We start from the raw sequence: 21,711 nt of genomic DNA, 5'->3' as shown, positions 1-21,711 counted from the left end.
CACCAGATTACTATTAAAACTAAAGGAATCTGTGGTTGACACTGACCACACTAACACCCCCATTTCCCTGTGGAGTCCTGCCTCATCTGAGTGCACCTGGCAGGATAGACACATGTATTGCTTAGCTAAGATGGACATGTGTGCATATACCAGGTAACCTTGCTTCTCTCCAGATAGTGGTAAAATCTACTTAGAACCCCCACTGCTGGCAATGAGGGAATAAAATAGCTGTCTGTGGGCTTGGTTTACTGATTCAATAACTCTCCCCTTTTGTATGAATCATAAGCTGAACCATGGACCTTCACAGCACTGGCCTCTTCTACATGTACTAATGGAGTAACTTCATTAGCTGGCAGCAGTAGTTTTCCTTTAATGGACCAGCTACCAGAGGGAGATGTGGCACAGTCTGTGCTCGAATTATGCGTGAGCCTGCCTTTAACAAGACATCAGAACTCACAGTCCTTCCTCTGGTTCCCTTTTTAATTCACCTTCCACGAATCATCAGTGCCTCCCCTTTCAGATGCCATCTAGTGTCTGGTGCTTGATGAGAGCATCTCTTAGGGTCACTCCTCTGGACTGAGCAGAGGCTGAAACCGGTACCTCCAAGACATGTCAGGGTCTGAATGTCTAAATTGCATAATGCCTCCCGCCATTGTTCTCTAGCTGACCTTTTCAGTAGCTTCTGTCTTTGCACTCCCCATCAGGAATCCGGCAGGCCTTTTAAATGCTTCTGGGAAGGGAAGGATGTTACCTACAGGGCCACTGAATTAGAAATGTATGTCAATCTCCTTTATTAGGGATCTGTGGCTTTATGATGTCCCCTTTGAGAAAGGTGTGTCTGCTTAAGGGTGACATTTCATAGACACTTAGGGTGACCACATAGCAATTGTGAAAAATTGGAACAGGGGGTGGGGGGGGGTCATAGGTGCCTATATAAGAAAAAGCCCCAAATATCAGGACTGTCCCTATAAAGTCAGGACATCTGGTCACCCTATACACTCCCAATTGCAAGAGGTAAAACACATGATACCCCAGCACTCTCTCTCTCTCTTTCCTTTTCCTCTGACAGTCACCACAGCCCCAGCTTTGCTATGGAGCCAGCAAAGCATTATGGTGTGACTCTTTATAATCCCCAGGTTGGTCATTCACTGCACAACTAATTAAAACTCTTTCAAGGCTCTTGTTGTCCCAGTCACCCCCCCCCACACACACACACTCCTTCCTTTCTCAGCCCCCTTTCATTTCCTTTGTCCAGGGCCTTGAAATGCGTGGTCTCCACACAATAATTGATGGCTTCTGGCTGTACAAACACAAAGGCCTGGAGACTAAATAGAGACAGATGGGGTTTTGTATTGTATTGTTTGTTTTTTCTTAAATCAGGGAAAGATTTATAAATTGATGGAATTTATTGTAAATAAGAGAGCATTGTCCTTTTATAAGAGTTTATTGTAATAGAAAAATGCCCAGAAGTAATCTGCACTTGGGACACATTTATGCCTCGTTTTCACTTGTTGCTTTGCATTTTCTAGGTCTGCTCAGTCTTCATACGCTGCATTACCCCATTTCCGCATCATACATGCTGGGATCACACATATCCTATCCTATCTCCTAGAACTGGAAGGGACCCCGAAAGGTCATCGAGTCCAGCCCCCTGCCTTCACTAGCAGGACCAAGTACTGATTTTGCCCCAGATCCCTAAGTGGCCCCCTCAAGGATTGAGCTCACAACCCTGGGTTGTGATACACATGCCTGTATCTTACTGCCATACTACCTCTGGCAGTAAGTGAGGTCTGTTTCTCTCCCAAACTAAGCAAGGTTGGGACCTGGTCAGTACTTGGACTGGAAACTTTCAAACTATGCACACTATAAAGTATTGCAAGACACATGCAATTGTTTAGAACTTTATGGTTGTCAGTATGTTTGGCCACATGGAACATCACACCAGCAGGGGGCCAGAAGTCTGATGATATAAAAAGCCTTTATCTTCTGAAGCAGGAAGAGAATCTTCTTTAGCAGTAGAGGGCACATGGCACACAGTAGAACAGTTCTGATTCCGTCCTGTACAGGCACAGGCAGGGGATGTCTCACAGATAGAAGATCCCAGGCCACGACCATTTATGGATCAAAACGGAATCTCCAGCACAGGTCACAAAGAACAAACGTAATATGTTCCAGGTGAGATACCTTGTCTCCAGCTTCTGCATGCTGGTATTTTCAGAAGTGCCTAGGGGGTTTAGGCACCTAAATATCACTGAAATTCCGTGAGCATTCTTTGCCTAACTTTTCCCTCTGGAAAAGCCACCCTCAAGATCTAGCCCCAAGCAGCGTGTGTCTAATCTCAAGATGACAGACACTGACCACAGCAGTGAGGTTTGTATGCTGCTGCCCTCCTGGATAGGTGCAAAGAGCCACCCTGGCCACGGACTTGATAGACATACTGTCCTGTGAAGCTCCCTTCCTACCTCTCTAGGTGCCCATCCATTTGAGAGGGCCCCCCAAAATGATGGAGGGGCAGCCAGGCCAAATTTGAGAGAGTAGCATTGTAAGATGGTGCATCACCACTCAGATTTGGTGCCCGTCATCGATAGTGCTGGGTGTGATCATTGTGCCAGACCTGAGGCGACCTGCCAGGCTGAGAGCCCAGAGGCAGAAGCAAGGTGGGCGACAGGGGGGGACCAGGAATGGCTGCTCACCCGCAGGCAGGGCAAATCCCCCCCTCCTCAGGCCTGGGGCCTCTTGTCTCCTCTACCATGGAGATGGAAGAGTTGAAGAAGAGGAATTTCTTTGGAAGGATGGGGGACCCTGAGGCCCTCAAATACCTCCGTGCAGCTCTAGCCTCATCATGGCCAATCTTTTTACTTCCCCACCACTGCCAGGGGTTGCTGGCCGCATTTTCCATTTTCGTTAGCATCACCCGTCCAGGATGGATCCCTGGGGTACTGGACAAGGCCTGGCAGCTCCTGTTGCTTTTTGACTCACCGCACCATAAAACCCACCATAAATCCTGCCCTAAAAATTCTTTATAGAGTCCACCTGTCCACAGCGAATAAATCACTTGTTTTAAATTAAATTCTGTGAAAGCTGAGTGGCACAGGGTTCCATGTCTGGATTTATTCAGGCGCCAGGAACATAGCAATTTTCTAAGTCAACATTCTGACCCTGCTTTATTCACTCGCTGATTGTGATAAAATGGAATTACACACACACGCGCGCGCGCACACACACTGGCCAGTTGGTTCTCACGTTGAAATAGCTGTACTCAGTGCGTCCCTGAGAAGGGGGAGTGGAGAGAAGTGGGGAGGGACAGCTTGCATGCAAAGGACAGAATTAAATCAAGACATATCTGCTCACACTGACTCCTAGAATCATAGAATCTCAGGGTTGGAAGGGACCTCAGGAGGTCATCTAGTCCCACCCCCTGCTCAAAGCAGGACCAGTCCCCAACTAAATCATCCCAGCCAGGGCTTTGTCAAGCCTGATCTTAAAAACCTCTAAGGAAGGAGATTCCACCACCTCCCTAGATAACCTATTCCAGTGCTTCACCACCCTCCTAGTGAAAAAGTTTTTCCTAATATCCAACCTAAACCTCCCCCACTGCAACTTAGGACAAGGAGTAATGGTCTCGTCTCCTCCTGTTCTTATCAGGGCCAGCTCCAGCATTTTCACCCCCCCAAGCGGCGGGGGAAAAAAAAAAAAAAAAGCCGTGATCAGCAGCTCTACCGCCGCCGCTTCATTCTTCAGCGCCAGGTCCTTCCCTCCAAGAGGGACCAAAGGACCCGCCGCCGAAGACCTGGACACGCCGCCCCTTTCCGTTGGCCGCCCCAAGCACCTGCTTGCTGCGCTGGTGCCTGGAGCCGGCCCTGGTTCTTACACATCTTTCTGCTCGTCTTTTGCCTGCCCCAGCTTCTCACACGCAACAGCAAAACTATCAGGCAAAGGCCTCGTTAGACACCCATCTAAGGGGACGCTAATGTGCCATTCATTAAGGCTCTTTCACGGTCTCTTTCCTGCTGGTTGCCAGACAGTGCAACTTTACTCTCTTCGCCTCTTCCATCACCACCCTCCTCGCCACCTTTCTCTCACGTGAAACAAGAGGCTGTTTATTCTTTGGCAGAGTGGGAGCAGAATGGCGTTCTGCCCCTCAGTTGAACCCTGAAATCCTCCTCAGAGGAAGGCAGGAGGGAGAACCATGCCAAGTCCCTTGGCTGCCAGCGGACAGAGCGGTTCTCTGTTGGTGGATTTCTTGGGCTGAATGAGGCTCTGACAAGGAAGAAGAGGCAAACACCGGTACATCCTGGCATCAGAGCAATCACGCAGCTTTCCCCGCCGCCACTACCCTTCAGCTGGTAGCTCTGGGAGCCTTCCCGTTAGAAGAGCACGAGCTGACAACTTGATTGATTCCCTGGCTAATGAGCCAAGCAGCTGTTTGGAATATTTGGCTCTTGGTGTGCTTTTTATTTTTGGGGGAGAGATTTAAGTGCCGTGCCCTCTGGGGGAGACTTGCAAGAGAATTTCAACAATTCCTTTCTGAGGAAGACTATGGCCATTGTCAGCCTGTGCCCCACACCCGCTCTGGAACCAATTCACCAGACCAAGACGTGGGCTGGGCGGCCTATCCCTGCTGCTGCCTATTCAGTCAGACATGCTTTCACCTCCTGTGAAGTTTAAGCTAATCTGATGCCACAGTCACAGCCTCAGCAATTGAATGGGAGGAGTCCATACACCCCCTCCCCGAGTCACCCTCATTCCAACCGATGGGAATAAAATACTATTCAGTGTGACTCAGAACTAGGCCATAAGGGAAGGAGGGAGGGGGGAGACTGGAGGACCAGTCCCCAAAGCCTGCAGGGTCTACATGGGTGCAGTTGTGGTGGCCGCCATCTTGTCCAACATGTTGCGGATTGATGGAGTGACATACCCCAGGCTTGTCCTGGGAGATTTCACTGTGTATATTGACAAACGCAAAAACCCCAAACTCATCTCCTCATTTGCCTTTCTAGGACTTTCGCAGCTCATCTCTCCTCCAAACCAGGCAGCCTGTGACACCCTGGACCTGATCTTCAGCCTAGATGTCAACTTCTGGGCATCCTCAAGAAGTCTCCACCCAAGACTTGTGAATCTGACCTGTGCCCCTCCTGGCTGGAGAGCTGGTACCACGCCTGTCTGAAACAGCAAACACTTCATTCAGAGAAGGAATCTTCCCTTCCTTCTTCAAACATGCAATAGTCTGACCAATGCAGAAGTAACACTCCCTGGATATACATTGATTCTAGCCAACTACTGCCCCGTATCAAACCTCCCATTCCCGAGCAAGCCCTTTGAGGAGCTAGCCCAAGGCCAACTCATATAATTGAAGCTAGTATTCTAGACCCAGCACAAGCTGGAGTCAGGCCAGGACATTAAATTGAAACTGGTTTAGTAGCACTGATGGATGATCGCTTCTTGTCAATTAACAGGATGATCCATTTTCATCCTCTTGGATCTCTCTGCAGCATGACACTTTCAACCCTGAGATACTTGAGAGACCTGGCAGAGGTCCAGGGTAATGTGCTAAAATGGTTTGAGTCCTTCCTGGAAGGATGCACCCAGTGAGTAGTGATGGGAAAAAGCACCTCCACCACTAGACACCTCACTTGTGGAGCCCCACAACGATCAATTATTTCTCTGGTCTTTTTCAACATCTACATGCAGCCAGTGGGTGAACTGATCAGGAAACAAGGACTCACATTCCAGCAATAGGCAGTGACAAATAGTTCTACCTATCCTTCACCACATACAGCCCCATTAAGATGTCCTAATGCTTGGATGAAATCAGCTCATGGATGAACAACAGCTGGCTGAAGCTGAACCAAAACCGATGATGGTGGTGGGCAGATGAAAGAATTTAAGAGTTGACAACTACTGTGCAGTCTTCTTCGGTTGCAGGTAAACACCCATGGTTGGTCAATTCAATGCATACTTTTGGAGTACTCTTGGATTCCTCTTTGATGCTAATCTCTCAGATAGAAGCATTCATGAGTAACAGTTTTTATCCTCTTTGGTTGGCTAGGAGACTCTGTCCTATCCTCGTGGATAATGACCTGGCTTCAGTTATGCACGTCTCGGTCACCTTTCAGCTGCACTACAGCAATGTGTTATAGGTGGGCATAAAGCCATCAGTGTTTAGGAAACACCAACTATACAGACCACTTCAGCATGTCTTCTCAGCAACACAGGTCTAACTGTACATCACAGCAACTCCCTGTCCTCCACTGTCTACACTGGCTTCCCATAGACCATCAAATCAAGTTGAAGGTCTTGGTCTTTATCTTCAAGCTGCTCTATGGTTCATTAGATATTCATGAGACAAGGATATCTAAAAGACCACCTAAATCTCTGGAATGAAGGCTCTGCTCCTCTGACACAATGGTACTCTCTACAATAAAGGGGAAGTTCTTCTGTGCAGGAGACAGAGCGTTCTTGGGGGGTGGTCTGAAGCTATGGAATGAACTCTTATGGGAACCAAGGATCAAAACAAACCTCACCACCTTCTGCTTCAAGTGCAAGGTACATTTCTAAACCTCCCTTCTCTAGCATAAACATATAGCAACATATAACCTGCCCAAAACAAACAATCACACAAAGAAACAAACAAAACCAACAAATAAACTTCCCCAAGCACACAAAACAAAACTGCCCTTCCAAAACAAGGCACTCCACTATACACACTTCTCCCCCTGGTAGAGGATGAGAGAACAAAGGACATGGGACAGATATTAGTCACATTACTTAATGCACTACCGGAAGGCACTCAGATGTGATGATGATGATGGTGGTGGCGAGCATGGTATAAGAACCTACATGGAATAGAATGCAAACATTACAAAATGCAAGTACTCGTCCAAGAGATGCTAGGGCAGCTGAGAAAGAGAATTAAGGGGCTGGATAATTGTATGACAAATGACCCGATTTATAGTTGCACACGGTAAAAGAACACCCTGCTGCAGGTAGTTAGATGGTCAGGAAGGATTCTTTGTGCGTTTCATTGAACAGGTGTATTACTGGGGTGGAGTCACAGAGTTTAAGGCCAGAAGGGACCACTAGATCTAGTCGGACCTCCTGTATATCACAGGTCACAAATGCCACCCAGCAGCTACACACTAAGCCCAGCAATGGGAATGAGACCAAAGTGTTACAGCTCATTGGAGACTAGACTATTATGAGTCACAGGCAGAGAATAGGAGGGACCGAGGTGCACCAGTGCTTGAGGACCCCACAGTGGCAGACAAATGGCTAAGCAGCATTCCTGATTATACAGACTGATGGTCTAAGCTGCAGTAGAAAAGAACAAGCGGGGAGGGGCACTACAGCAAGCACCATTTCCCCAGTACAGACACCATCATAACAAGGCAGAGAGGGCCTCAAGCCAGTGAACATCTGCCAGCTTCATGTAGAGAGTCATACAGTGGGAACTGCACAACCAACCTCTGGGAAGCCAGTTCCAGCTCAGTGCCTCCTTGTCCCTGACTTGAGATCACATGTCAACGCAGCATCAAGGTGTTAAGTGCATGGAAGATACAAACGCATCCCACTTGGATGAGGTAACAAGAAGGGCAGGAATAACGGGAGATCCCTATCAAGAGGCAATGCCACCCGGAGATCCACACTCCAGAGGCAAGGTGAACGTTTAGTCAATACCTTTATAGCGACGAACATCAAAGCGAGCTCTCACTCTATGATTGTTGTCCCGAGGAGGAGGAATTTCAAGCTCCGAGTCTGTGTGTGGTGTGTCTGCTTGTGGGAGGCCAAGATCACATGCCTATGCGCACACGTGTCTAGTTGGAGATGCGCACGTCTACGTGTGCGAGAGCAAGATGGCACGTCTGGGGATTTCCCTGTGTGCACAGAGCAGCCCTTCTGCCTAGGGAAGCAGGACTCTGCATGAACGTTGATATGTTCCCAAGAATGGAAGGCATTCGGCAGGAAGGGCAGAACCACGGCATTCCCACTCAACCCAACCCGCTTGATTCTCTACTGCATCTCAGCCTGGCTCCCCACTCCATAACATCTACTACATTAGCCTGGCTCCTCTCACAGAAATCTGGAGAGTGCTGCTCTTCATTCTGGGCCCTGGATCCCAGCTGTTCCAGCAGCAGTTCTTCCCCCTGTTGAACCACTTGGTCTTTCCCCCCTTGTTGTTCCCCTTACCCTTGCTGGGCAGCAGAACGGGTTGTTTTGCAGTCAGTGACTCTGCTGCCACCGAGCACGTCAGAGCCAGAGCCAAAATCCTTTTGCTGGTTCATCCTTGTCCTGCAGTTCCCCAGGTACCAGGGCCAACCCCTTCCTCTGTGTGAGAGCCGGAGCAGAGCAGCTCCAGTGACATGGAGAAGGTTACGGCTCAGCAGGAGGACCGCTCGCTCGCGGCAGCTCCTCTCCACTCTCTGCCTGCCATAATTAATATCCTTTCCCCTGCAGGCTGTGAGGCTCTGACAGGCTTTATTTTTAACTCCACTTAATGACACGGTATTAAGACAAAATGCAACTTTGGTGAGCCGCGGGCGCTGGGGAGGCACGCAGGCCTCAGAGCACGGCTGTACCTGGCGGGCAGGCTCCAGCATACAGGCACGTGTGAGAGACAGAATGGGTTCGGCTTGCCGAGCTGGGTCTGAGATGGATGCAGGGAGTGGACATGGGGAACATCCCACAGATATGTCCCCAGTCTCTGTGAGGTGCTTCATCTGGAGCTTGATCCTGCTCCACTGAGGTGGAGTGAGAGTTTAGAACATGAAGGGGAGTTTGGTCTTTGACTTCAGTGGGAGTGAGGCGTCTCCTCGGTGGCTATGGATGTATAATGAGGAGTGTGTTGTCAAGAGACTGTGAGAAATCTAGGACACTAACATGGCTCCAGTCCAGGAGAGATGTTAACGGGGCTGTGGAGATCTCTGTTCCTCCACAGGAAGGAAGACAAACACAGGCCTGATGACTGCAACTAATGACTGAAGCCTTTGGTTCAGCCACAAGGCAGGGGTAGGGCAGGCAAGGCCTAGGGGTTTGAACTGATATTCGTCGTCATGGTATCTGTGCACCTTCCAGGGTAAATCAATACAGCTCCAAGGTGAGACGTAGCAAGGCCACTAGCGACTTTCATGGAATTTTCAGCTCTTCTCCCTTCCCTGGTTATAGGAAAGCCTTCCTTGCAGTAGGCTGTAGGAATATCCATTAGAGAGACAAAGTGAGTGAGGTAATATCTTTTATTGGACCAACTCCCACCTTGTCTCTCTTCCTTTTGGTAGGTCTTTTTGAGGGAGATGATGATGGAGGGGAAATTACTGCTATAAACCTTCTGAGCATCTCACAGTTTGGAGCTGTTCACTTTGTACCAGTGATAGTGTTTTAGCTTACAGAAATGCCATCTGTCTATGACATGAACTCTGGGGTGATCTCCCGTTTAAATTAGTCTATTGGCCTTTATACAGCACCCACTGTTATGGTAACTAGACACTTTATGTAAATGTTAGCATGTGTGGAGAGTGATTGCGCAAGGCAGGGCTTCATATTTGACAAACGACATCGGCTATGCCAGTAATGGCTCCTCACGTCGCACTTCCAATGTATCTAAATCCTTGCAACACATTATTTGGCTCTTTCAGCACAACACAGTTCTACAAATGCAACTTTTGGCCTGACCTTCAGCACTCCTTGCTCTTCCAGTAATAGAGATGCAGTGTTCCTTAGTCCTGACTGGTAGCACCTCTTGGTTATCCAGTCATGGCCCCCTCCCAAACAGAAATCACTAACGGCTGAGCTGTGTGATGCTTTTGTGGAAAACAGTCCTTGTAGACCAAGTCAAGAACAATGAATTAATCTTGCTTGCTTACTGAAGCCCAGATCTCCAGTAGCAAGAGGCTGGTGAAACCCTTTCTGTGATGTAAGACCTCCCTTGGTCCCTTGTTCATAGCAGCATGGTCAGAGTTGACCTACAAGGTTGGCGGTGCCCAGCAATCCCTCCTTGTAGTCCTCCGTCCATCCTGCGATGAGGGAGAACCTCCCCTACCGTTAGCACCACTGACACTCGGGATTCCAAACCAGTGCCCAGAATAATTGCTACTCAAGATTACTTTATGACACAAATGTTGACATTCTGTTGGCATAACTTGCAATAATGTATGCAGATTGCATCCTTCTAGTGCCTTAATTACTACTTCTCTGCAAGAAATAGTCAGGTTACTCTCAGCTTTGATTTCCAGGAGATAATTCCCCTTCAGGAGTCTTGTTTGTTTAGAATGCAGGGATGGGGGAAAGGAGAGTGAAAAATTGAGCACGCACCAGAATGGACCAATAAAATAAAGAGAACTGGCTTTGTCTTTCATGTGTGCATGGCTGGAGCAGGATTGGAGGTAATTCCCTGGGTTTAATCTTCCCTCTGTCTTTCTCATCTACTAGGGAAGTGGGGAGTGTTGACACTTAAACCGGTCAAAGAAAGAATCTAAGGTGTGCCTGCGAGCAAAAGTCCCATGATGCTTTGCAGTTAAGCTAACTTTAAGGAGTGGAATTTTACTAAGCAATAACCTTTAGCATATTTTGAAATGGCTGGAGCAGATATTTCAGCAATGTTAATTGCAAAATGTGTGCAAGGGGAATAAAAAATAATGTTGTCCAAAAATAAGGGAATAAACAAAGACTAACCATAAGGTGTTGTGGCAGTTGGAAGGTTACAAGGAACAGGGAGCTTAGCGTACTTATACACTGGTTACCCTTCATCGCTTATCATTTCACCTCTTCACTATTGCCTCCTCTTGGTATATGCTTCTTCTTGTCTTAGGTTATTTCCTACGAAATCGTGAGGAAGTAAGACCATTGGCAGACTGGGCGCAGGCTCTCAGAAACTACAGGGAAGGTCTTCCTCAGCTGTTGGTATCTCTGTGTATGTGCTGCCTTTACTAACTGTGAGATTAATAAATTCCATCAAAACTGAGTTATCCAAGCTCTGTTGTTATTGAATGAATTTAAATTCAAAGAATGTTATCAACTAAATGCAATATCATAATCAAGATGTGTCAATTATTGGCTATTAATTGGCTGTCAATTATTGACAAATTATTAAATTATCATAAGGAGGCTACTCCTCCTCAAGGAGGAACTTTCTCTCAAAGAATACCAAAGTGCTGCAGTTAATGGGCCAAGATAGACTTGTTCTTCAGGACTCAAAGGCAAGCATGAAAATACTAATGATCATCTGTCAAATGGGGCTGCATATAGGTCACTACAAAGGTCAGGACTTCATTGTGCTAGGGACTGTGCACACACATAGTAAGATACGATCCCGGACCTGAAGAGTTTAAGGTCTAAATAACAAGACAGATAGTGAGTGGGAGGGGAAGCAGAGACATGGTGACTTGCCCAACTTCACATCACAGGTCAGTGTCAGAGCCAAGAATAGAGCTCAGACCTCTTGACTATTTGCCCACGCGCTAGCTTCTAGACCATATTGCCACACTCACTGGAAGAAGCATATTAGAAGAAGAGATGTCAAATCATTACACAAAAGTGCCCTTCATGAACCAGGTTGTAAAACAAGAAGGGGCATCATTTAAGAGAATGTTGTCATGTTTTAAGAAGCCTGGATCTGGGAAAAGACACTGATGGAGCTGGATCTTTAACTTTTTTTAAAAAACTGAATTAACACCAAATGAAATTCAAAAAAGGAAAATGGGACAGAAGAAAATATCTTCGAAAACAGACTCTTGGAAGATACAGTTGCACATCAACGGAGAATTTATTTTTAGAGGCACAGAAAAGAAACCTCCATAGAGCACAGGCTCAGACACCGGGGAAGGAGGTGTCTCAGAACTAGGACAAGGGAAGGTGAAGGTCTCTGCTCCAGGCTCGTTTTGCAAGAGATTAGGATTCATCTCTGCTCTAACGTACATAGGGACAATTTCTTCCCCCACCATGAGCCCACTAAAGTCAACTGAACTACACGAAGATTGAATCTGTCTCTTTGAATTTGCTATACCAGCGAAGACCATTGGTCCATCTACTCTGATATCTTCCTGTAGCCAATATCCAGTAGGATAGAGGAAGTCAAGTTGGCCAAACCTTCCCAAAGGCTACGTAATGCGCTAAGCTATCATACATTGCTCACTATGGGAAAGGAAATCTCATTCCTACCCCCTGCAGGCTTACGCTCTTAAACCCGAGTTTAGCTCTCCCTTTTGTGTGCTGATTTACACAGCAGCTGCGGTATTAATGAACAGGAAAGTAACCGCTGTTTGAAAAAGGCAACGTTGGTCACTTCTTTGGATCAATGACCTTCTCAGGCAGTGAATTCCGAACATCAACTCTATGCTGGGTGCATGTGTCTGCCTTTTCATTTCACTAATTGCTCCCATGTTCTAGAGCTGCCTGATGGAAAAGAGCAGGTCTGATCATTTTCAACTGAAGGGGCTTGTGTGAAATGAGCCCCGGAAATAACTGGTCAAGGATAATTGATACCAGTGGGAGCGTTCACCTTCTGTAAGTCGTTACTGCTCAGGAGGGATCAATTTTCTACGGTTTAGCCAAGACTCATTCTCGGTCATTGTCCCAATGGCCATTTAACATGGGGAACTGTGACCATTAGTTCCTCATGGGGAATTTAGCATGGAAAGTTCTGAGGAGCAATTGAATCAAAGACTTGGAGTGAGCTTTAATACTACACCTAGACACTCTGGTGGTGGGAACGCTCTAGCAGTCACCAACAGATTAGATGAATCACATACATTGCTCAGTGTCTCAGATAGTTTGGCTCAGTCAGACTTAGAGTTGGAAAAGTTCTAGGTCATCGCATCCAACTCTCCTGGCAGTGCTGAACGGTCCCGAACAATCCAGTCACAGCCTCAGTTCTAGGTTTCATTGATTTCTTTGGTGCTGATCCTGGATTTCAGCACATGTGCTGTGAAGCTCAATGGGGAAATGCAGTAGTAATAATAATTAACACCTTCACGTACACAGCATATTTCCGCTCAGAGTCCCAACGTGCTTTGCAGAGGCAGGTAAGTTGTGCTGAATCCACCGAGGCACTGAGAGGCAAAGCAACTTACTCAAGGCCCCAGAGCAAGTCAGTGGCATAGTAGGGACCAAGCTATTTTCCTAATGCTACTCTGACAATAGACCATGTGGCTCCAGTGAGACTTGAGTGGTTCAAAGGTGCCATATGTGATACAAGGGCTGGCACTGGAAGTGTGCTTTGCTTCGCCTGGCACATATATTCGGCTGCAGTTAAATATAGCTACAGAGAGGGGTTATTGAAGCTCAGATCTCTCACCTCTCTTTTGGACCTTTCACTGCCTTTCTATCCCCTTCTGGCTTTCGGTACACGTGCAGAGTGATGACGGAAGCTCTCGGCTCACCACATCACAGGCAGCATGAGAGCAAGCTCTCCTCACTCTGCGCTGCCAACCCTGACCCGATGGGGTCCCCATCTAGGGTCAAGCTCAGTCTTCATGGCCTATTCAGTCCTTGGCCTCTCTACTGAGACTTGCCCACTGGGGGACCAGTGTGAGGGGCCATTTTGGTGAAGCAGGCACTGGCGAGCTGGGTAGTACTAATTGTATTGCAGGTGGGCCAGGGCTTTGATTTCATTCTGGAGAAGGCTTTTCCACCCACCATCCTGTGGACTGGGGGAGAATTGTCACGTGAAATACTACCCCTTCTCTCCTCCGTTTCTGTCCTCTAATCCAGCTTGCCCCTCATCCTCCTCTTCCCTCCCTCAAAGCACATCCTTCCCATGTTCTCTTCGTGCCTTCTCAGGACAACCCTCCCCCCAACTCATTCGCCTCCCCCTACCCCCATTCTCCCATCTGTCTGAGGGATGGCAGTTCTTTGGCCCTGTGTACAGTAAACTCTCTCCCTGTGGCTTCTACTCTTCTCCCCACTCAGCATGACTACTTCTTTCTCTGCAGCCCTGCTGTCTTTCTTACCACAGATGTGGGCAGTAGCAGGAGAAGCGATATAGGGCTGGCAGCTGGTGGAGGCAGAGCCTTTTGCGCTCAGCAAGGCCCAAGGGCTGTGCCCTCTAGGAAGAGGAAAGGGGAAGGGATGAGCTGGGGAGAGGGGCGGAGGAAGAGGAGTATAAAAGGGAGAGGAGACATAAGCAGGGATGTTCTTACAGGTCCCAGCTCAGATTGCTGGATCCCTCCCCATCACTTGGAGATGCTTGGGCGGCTGCTGGTGAACCAGAGGAGGCAAGCTTGCCAATCACTCCCTCTCACCTCCCTGGCAGCCAAACTGGTCAATAAGCAGAGCAAGGCCACCTAACGCCCCTCCCCTGCTCTACGTAGATTGGGGGGGGGGGAAGACACTTGACTCTCCCCTACCCTGGGCTCAGAGGCACACAGCAGGTTTCACCTCCCTGTCACCGCTTCCCTGAGCCATCCAGCCCCTCTACCTCCCATCTCCTCTGGTGCAACACAGCTGAGATTTGTTTAGTCATCTTCAAGTGAACATGGCATGTTGGCCAAAGCCCTCCACGAGAATCCTGTTAATTTGTTTGATGAGATGACTCCAGCTGCAGCCAGACGAAGAAAAGCTGATTGGCTCTTTTGCTTAAACTCTCCATAATGAAATGAACCGGCTTTGTGTCTGTCCTCAACATGGCAGCCAATCTCAGCAAGAGGAGGGGGAGTGTGTGTGTGTGTATGTGGTGGAGGGGAGAGCTGCATCTAATGGCATCATTTCCATTTCACAAGAGATAATCCTGCCTAAGTCAATGAAGCCCTGGCATCCTAACAACATTGGGTTGGAACTCGTTCAGTTTATTATGGGCTTTTTAATCGCCACTTCTTAATTAGCCTGATGCGGGGCTGAAATGGGGAAAATGTAGCATTTTCCCCAGCCTGTCTTTCGCAGGCAGAGCAGAAGTGCTGACTTGAGATGCTAATCTCCTTGTAGATTTTAAAAATAATACTCAGACCTTCCAACATGTATTTAAAGAGGTGGAGGGGAGGAAATAGAGTAAGGCCTTAGCATTTCCATCTCTGCCTCCTGCCAAGGATTTCAGCGTGTTTTGCACACAGGCATGGAGTAAGTCTCACCACACTCCTCCGAGGAAGGGAAGGGTTAAGTCCATTTAACAGATTGGGGGAAACTGAGGCACAAAGAGGTGGAAAGGCAAAATTCTGCCCTGGCTTGTAAAGCCAATGGGGGCAGAGATGTTGCATCCTCAACTAGAGAAAAGATACCAACCCAGGTGGGATGCTTCTGTGTGAGCTGGCAGGAAATGCCCCTGAAGATCACCCGGGCTACTCAGATATAAGGGCATCTCCTAGCTGCCTGAGGGTGACCAAGACATCCCAAAACCCACAAGCTGAGCCTTTCCCATACGGCAGTGGTGAGTAGGCCAAGCTAGTAGCTAGATGCCTCTCCTAACAGGCTCTTGTGCTCTGTTGCTTTCACAAGGGAAGTGTGTTTGTGTGTGGGTGAAGCATCCTAGAGTTTCCTTACAACCCCATCTTGTGCACCAGTGTGACACAGGGCAAGATTTAATGCCCGGTGACTAGCGCAAGGGAACAGAGGCCCAGATTCACAGCCTCTCATCCCACCCCAGGGAGAGCCTTTGGGGGAAGAGAGAACCGGCGTGGAGAAGGGATTTGGGAGGGAAGCTGTTTTTATAAACAAGAAATCTTGCTCATCTGCCTTCTTCCTCCCCCCTGGCACCAGGCGGAGAGAGGAAATGAAATGTGCATTTCCCCCCCATTACACTCTCCAGCTGAATAAAATGTGACTTTCCTCCTAAATAATTTACGGCCTGTCTTCCTCCGGAAAGTTTCGGTTAGTGCAAAATGACACTTCGTGCCCTTTAATGCTCTGATGAAATATCCATCCATTTATAATTTAGGAACTGGCAGCTGGTAGTGGTAGCACAGGTGAAGTGTGGGCATCTGCAGGCAGATCCCTCGGGGTTAGCTTCCTCCCAGGTCTTGGGAGGAGATGGCTCAGGAAGAAGTGAGGACAAAAGCAGTCAGAGAAAACCCTCCCCATGTCTGTCCCACGTTATGATTTCCCTGTGGGGTGGGAATGGGAAACCACCTCCAGTGCAGCAGTAGGAAGGATGGTGGCTCTCACCCCATATAACAAGTTACCCCCTGTCACCAGGTAAACAGGGCAAGGATGACAAGCTCATGCCTGTGTATCAAGGGAGAATATAGTGCTGCTTGTCCACATGAGGAAGGCACTGTTTCCTTATGGATAGGGCACTGGACTGGGTCTCAGGAGACCAAGGTTCAATTCCTGGCTCTGTCACTAGCCTGCTGGGTGGGTGACCTTTGGCAAGTTACTTTTGATCCTGTGCCTCAGTTTCCCCATCTGTAAAATGGGGATAATGCTATTGACTTCCTATGTAAAGTGCTTTGAGATCCATGCATGAAGAGCTAGGTATTATCATCACCATCCTCATGTGTAGGAAGGCACAGGAGAAGCAGGCTGGGCCAATAGTTAGGGCACTAGCCTGGGAGATGTGAGTTCAAATCCCTGCTCCACCAGAAACTTCCTACGTAATCTTGGACATTCATACTCTCTGGGCCTCCATTCCTCTCCCATAAAATGGGCACAATGATACTGCCCACCTCACAGGGGTGTTGGGAGGGTAAATACATTGAAGACGGTGAGGTGCTCAGATATTAAAGTAATGGGGGGCCATGTAATTACTATAGACAGAATAAATACACACCTGGTGAAAGGGTAACAAGCTGGTGTGTGTTTGTGTCTGTAAGGCCCCATGAACTGGCCAGGTAGTGTGGTGCAATGGGTAGAAAGCAAGGCACCCTGTGACACCCCTTCTCATAAGATAAAACTTGCTTGTCCTCACAGACTAAAAGAATACCTGGGGATTCATTTGCGCCCCAGATACAGTTTCAAAGGTTCATTGTTTTACCCCCAAACAGGATAATCCTGCCTGTTATTTTTCCATCCAGCCCTGTAATCTATTGCTTAGCACTTTGCTCAGGCTGTAAACTGTCCATTGTGAATGATACAATACTCAGTTTGCTGAGTGCGATAAGCATCTCTTCTCCCCTGCCTAGCCAGGAACATGTGGATTATCGTTGTGTGACCTGTCTGCACTTTGCTTTCTCTTTGAAGGCTATGAACAGTTGTGGTTGCCCACAGTCACAAGTTTCCACACAGCTCTTTCTAAGCAAGCACACGTATTCTTAAAGTGAAAGCATGACAGAGAAACCACATAACAATAAAAGTCCCTATCTGCCTACTAAAAGCTTACCAGAGCTCTCCCCCAGCTCCAATGAGCTCAGGCAGGTATCAGAGGAAGGATTGGGGCCTCCCTTGGACAGAAGGGTCCATTTGCTGGATCAGAACGCAGACTATTTAGCCAAAAAGTCCTTTCTTTGTCCGTTGGTTTCTGGAGAATTCAATTTGAACCAGTACACGCACCAGTCTCTCCCGGTAGTGGCATCTTTCTGGAAGTGTTACAACCTGCATCAATTTGCCTAACTGTTCTTAGTTCCTGGAGGGCTGTGTTCACCCTCCCCCATGGAATTACATACAATCCCTGGCCCACAGTGATACATCAACTTAATACAGTAAGATCTCCCAAAGACATGGCAGGAAATTGCCATGTCTGTCAGAGTTGTAGTGAGAATATCTATAGTTTAGCAGAGTTTCTAGGCAAGCTTTCTCCTGGTCATGTCTGAGATGTGCCTCTGATCAGGGGCTATGCTGGGGGAGGTGGCGAAGGGTCAATCTGCTGGCCCTATGCCAGGGGGAATCTCCCTACATCAGGGGAATTCCCCAGTGCCTAGTGATGCCAGCTTTTGGACGTAGTGGATGTTTTTCAACAAACACATTTTCCCCACCAAAAATCGGGAGTTTGTCAACCATGATTTTTTTCCCGTTCCGGAAAATGCTGTTTTCAATGAAAATTGCTTAATGGGAAAGTTCAAAGCAAAAGAAACATGCTTTTGGGTTTTGGTTCGTCTGGAATTGCATTTTTCAGATGCATTTAAAAAAAAAATGAAACCAACCAAAAGTTTAAGCTTCGTTTCTGTTGGAAACTTTCCCACGGCATTTTGAGCAAAGCTTTTTTTCCCCTTCAGCATTTTTTTGGCCAGGCAAATTATTTTGACAGCACAGCCCCTCACGGATAGGGCACTGGACTTCACAGCCCCTCCCCACCTCGGTAGTCAGCATGAAAGTGCAGCAGCAGGGCCAAGAATCAAGGCCTTCTGTTCTGATCTGCTCGCCTTTCCAGCCCATATGCCCTGGTGCAAAGACTATCCCAGGTCAGATCAACACTGAATCGGGCTGTGTGCAAAATAGTGGGTCTGGTTCAGATTTCGATTCTACTCCCTTTGTCTGGCTATCGGTGGCTCTGTCTTTGAGGTATAATTAGCCACAAATTCCTGCAGCTCTCCTCTGGTCTGACAGCATAGTGCAGCAGTGCCTTTGGCCATGGGCTTTTTATGGATATTTCATTAACATTCGAAGATGGCACTTACTTGCTAATGATCTTCCAACATTTAATAAACACAGCCCAAGAGTTTTATAACCTGTTAACTTGCAAGTGGCAGTAATTAAACAAAAAATGGTAAATAATTAAGGTCTAATTACATGGTATCAGTCATTTCATTTTCCGGCGGGCGCGCTAAGTGCATTGCCACTGCTGATTGGGGGCTCATTTCTGAATTGCTCGAAACTCCTTTGTATGCAGCTGGATGGAGAATCCAGAGCCAGGCGGGTTTATGGGGGAGAAGCAAGGGAAAATGTGCTTCATTAGCTGGGTAATTGTCCTTTTCTACCTCTGAAGATAATTCCCACTGAGGCTGTTACATGACATGAGTTTTGGGAGCCAGAAAATAGTCTCCCATAAGAACTGGAGACATAAATGAGTCTAAGTTGTAGAAAAGGGGCTGGATGCAAAGAAAAAAAAAACAGGCCTAAGCCCACAGAGGTCCAAAGATCCCCCAAGCTTGGATCTAGATTTAGATCCCGAGTTTGTGATTTGGCCTCCACGTCATGGGATGAACCAAAATCCAGGATCTAAGCAGATGTTCATTTTTGGAGGGTTGTAGCTGGATTCAGACTCATGACTAAATCCTCAGCTGGTGTAAACTGGCATAGTCCACCCAAGCTCCAATTTGTAGCAGTTGAGTTTCTGCATCTCAGACCCATCTCCAGTGGCTACTGGAGAATATCCTCAGAACGCAGCCACTGCAAGCAGGATCCTCCATTGCGTGCTGAAAGAGGACGGCCTGTCAGCTGGGAGACCACAGCTGTCTGTCTATAGGACAGGGACAATGAAGCAGGCAGAGAGCCGGTGAAAAAGGGAAGGGATGGATGGCCCGCTGAGCATCTGTAGCCTTCTGTTTATGCACAACACAGGGACAGCAGACACAAGTGCCTCTGTCCTCCTAACAGACCAGAGCAGTACGGGCAGATACAGGGCTAATAAAAGGGGAGGGGAGCTGACAGCACTGAAAACTGAAGCTCTCTGTCTCACCAGAGGACAGGGACAGTGCAGGCAGACACCAGGCTGATAAAAGGATTAGGGAAAAATAGCATGGAGAAATGAAGCCTCTTGTTCATCCCCTGGGAGGGTAGCAATTGTCTACTACTGGGAATAAATAGCGTTCCTCCTTGCGGGGGTTCGTTTAATTGACCTGAAGGCCTCTAGCAGATCTTTGCTTAAGCAGGAGCTGTGCAGATCTTCTGGGCAGCTGCCCTGAAGATAAGCCCTGAGCTGGTTTGTTTCATTTAACCTCCTGATCACCTGCATTATCTTATTCAGAGAGTGAATCCCTGGCTGTTTTGTGGCAAAGTCAGACTCTGCTTAGCCCCCCCCAAAACAAGGGGAGCATGTGCAGTGTTCCCACGTCAGCGACTGGGGAGTCAACCCGGCAAGGTGTTTCTTTGCAATTTCCTCGGCATCTCGTTATGTGATGCTCTGGGTGGTAAAGAATGGATGGAAAGTAAATTCTCCACAGGGAGAAACTAGTGCGAGGCTGCATGGGGTGGCATTAGAAACACAGTGCAAAGCCTCCTAGAAAACGGGGACACGTCAGCCGCCTCTGGCTGTGCATGAGGCGTGGCGCTGTGTTCCAGGAACCGCTACGTTTTCAGGACACAGGATAACAGAGTCACATGGTCCTCCTGCTGACTAGCTGATGGCCCTGGGTCACGTGGTCCTGCTAGCCAGCCTGTAGCCCTGGGGCCCACATGCTACTTGTGACCTCAAGGCTCTAAGTCTAAATGGACCAAGGAGGAGATGTCCTGCTATGGAGGAGGGTCCCTGAGCGGATTCAGATTTGGACTGAGATTTGACAGCACTGAAATCTCATGTGAGATGTGAGGATCTCTCACAAGCTCAGCCCAAGAGGAAGGAAAAGAGCTGCCAGCCGCCAGTTCTCGTCTCATCTTCAGCCCCTTCCTGCCTGACTCTGGCTGCTCCCATAACATCCCTTTTATAAGGAGGGTATGGGGAGTTGTTGTTTCCCCACAGCTGACCCATTGCTCTGGCCAGAGAGAAAGCGGGTAAACCCTCCCTTACCAAACTTTGGCTGGGTCTGGTGTACTGGGCCAGTACACGACACACTACATTAAACTGTCCACAAAAGACAGATGTGTCAGGGCAGTTTTCAATCGCCGCTAAGTGACTTAGGCACTCAAGTCCCATTGACAATTGCTCCTAAGTCACTAACGACTAACTTACTATGTACTCATCTGAACTTATTCTCCAGTGCAGATTGGCTGCCACATTCTGCACTAGATGAAGCTTCTTCAAAAGGTTGCTCCATGTAAGGAATATTGCAGTGCTCCAACCTGGAGATGGTTAGATATCCCTCAAGGTCTACATCATCAAGGAAGGGCTACCACTTCTTAGCTAACTACAGAGGGAAGCAGAACAGTGGCAGAAGCATTGCTACTTGGGAATCCAAGCACAGTTGGGTTCCCAAAGCATCCCAAGATTGCCAGCTTCTTTGGTAAACAATGGACACGCTCCATCAAGAGACAGTGAGAAAGACAGACGCTGTGATTTCTCCATTTGTTTTTAATGAAGTAACGTTATCTGAACACCCATCAGTAGTGCAGATATCATCCTATCACAGCGCAATGCCCTTTTGCCAGAGGAGAACGTTTACAGAGCATTAGCTGAGGAGGCTTGAGGCACCATTCATCTAGACAGGAGACTCTGCAGAAATCTCTTGTTGGGTCATTACGTTTCAGCAGCAGCAGCGAGGTTAGAAAAGCTATTAACATTTTGGTCACCAGAGCGCACGAGATGCCACCAGTGCAACAAAGCTTTCTGTTCTGCTGCAGAAAGGGTGCTGTTCAATGCTGAGTCTGCCAGCTAGCGGCCTGACATTGCTGCAGACTTAACCGGTCAGTCTTGCATGTGGTGGTTGGACATGATACATGTGTTGCTAAAATCCTGGTCTGCAGGTAGTAAGTATACCAGGCAAAGCAAAATGGACTAAGCTGGTAGGAGTTGTACTAAACAGCTCTCTACTGGAAATCGTTCCTTGCCTTATAAAAAGCTTACAAGAACTTGACACGCAATCAGTGCCAGGGGGTCTGTTTCTTCCTGACTATATGGATCTCCATCATCCAGTCTTCTCATCGCCACTATTGTACAAACTCAATTGTCTTAAATTACCAGTGCCCTGCTCCTCCTGCCGTATACCTTGGTGTCTATGCATTAAATATTTATTGCAAGATTCATTATTGGGGCATTAAATATTT

This window comes from Trachemys scripta, chromosome 17 (assembly GCF_013100865.1).
Source record: "Trachemys scripta elegans isolate TJP31775 chromosome 17, CAS_Tse_1.0, whole genome shotgun sequence".
NCBI classification, from domain to species: Eukaryota; Metazoa; Chordata; order Testudines; family Emydidae; genus Trachemys; species Trachemys scripta.
The sequence above is the reverse complement of the archived record's forward strand: the minus strand, read 5'-3'. Positions refer to the sequence as shown.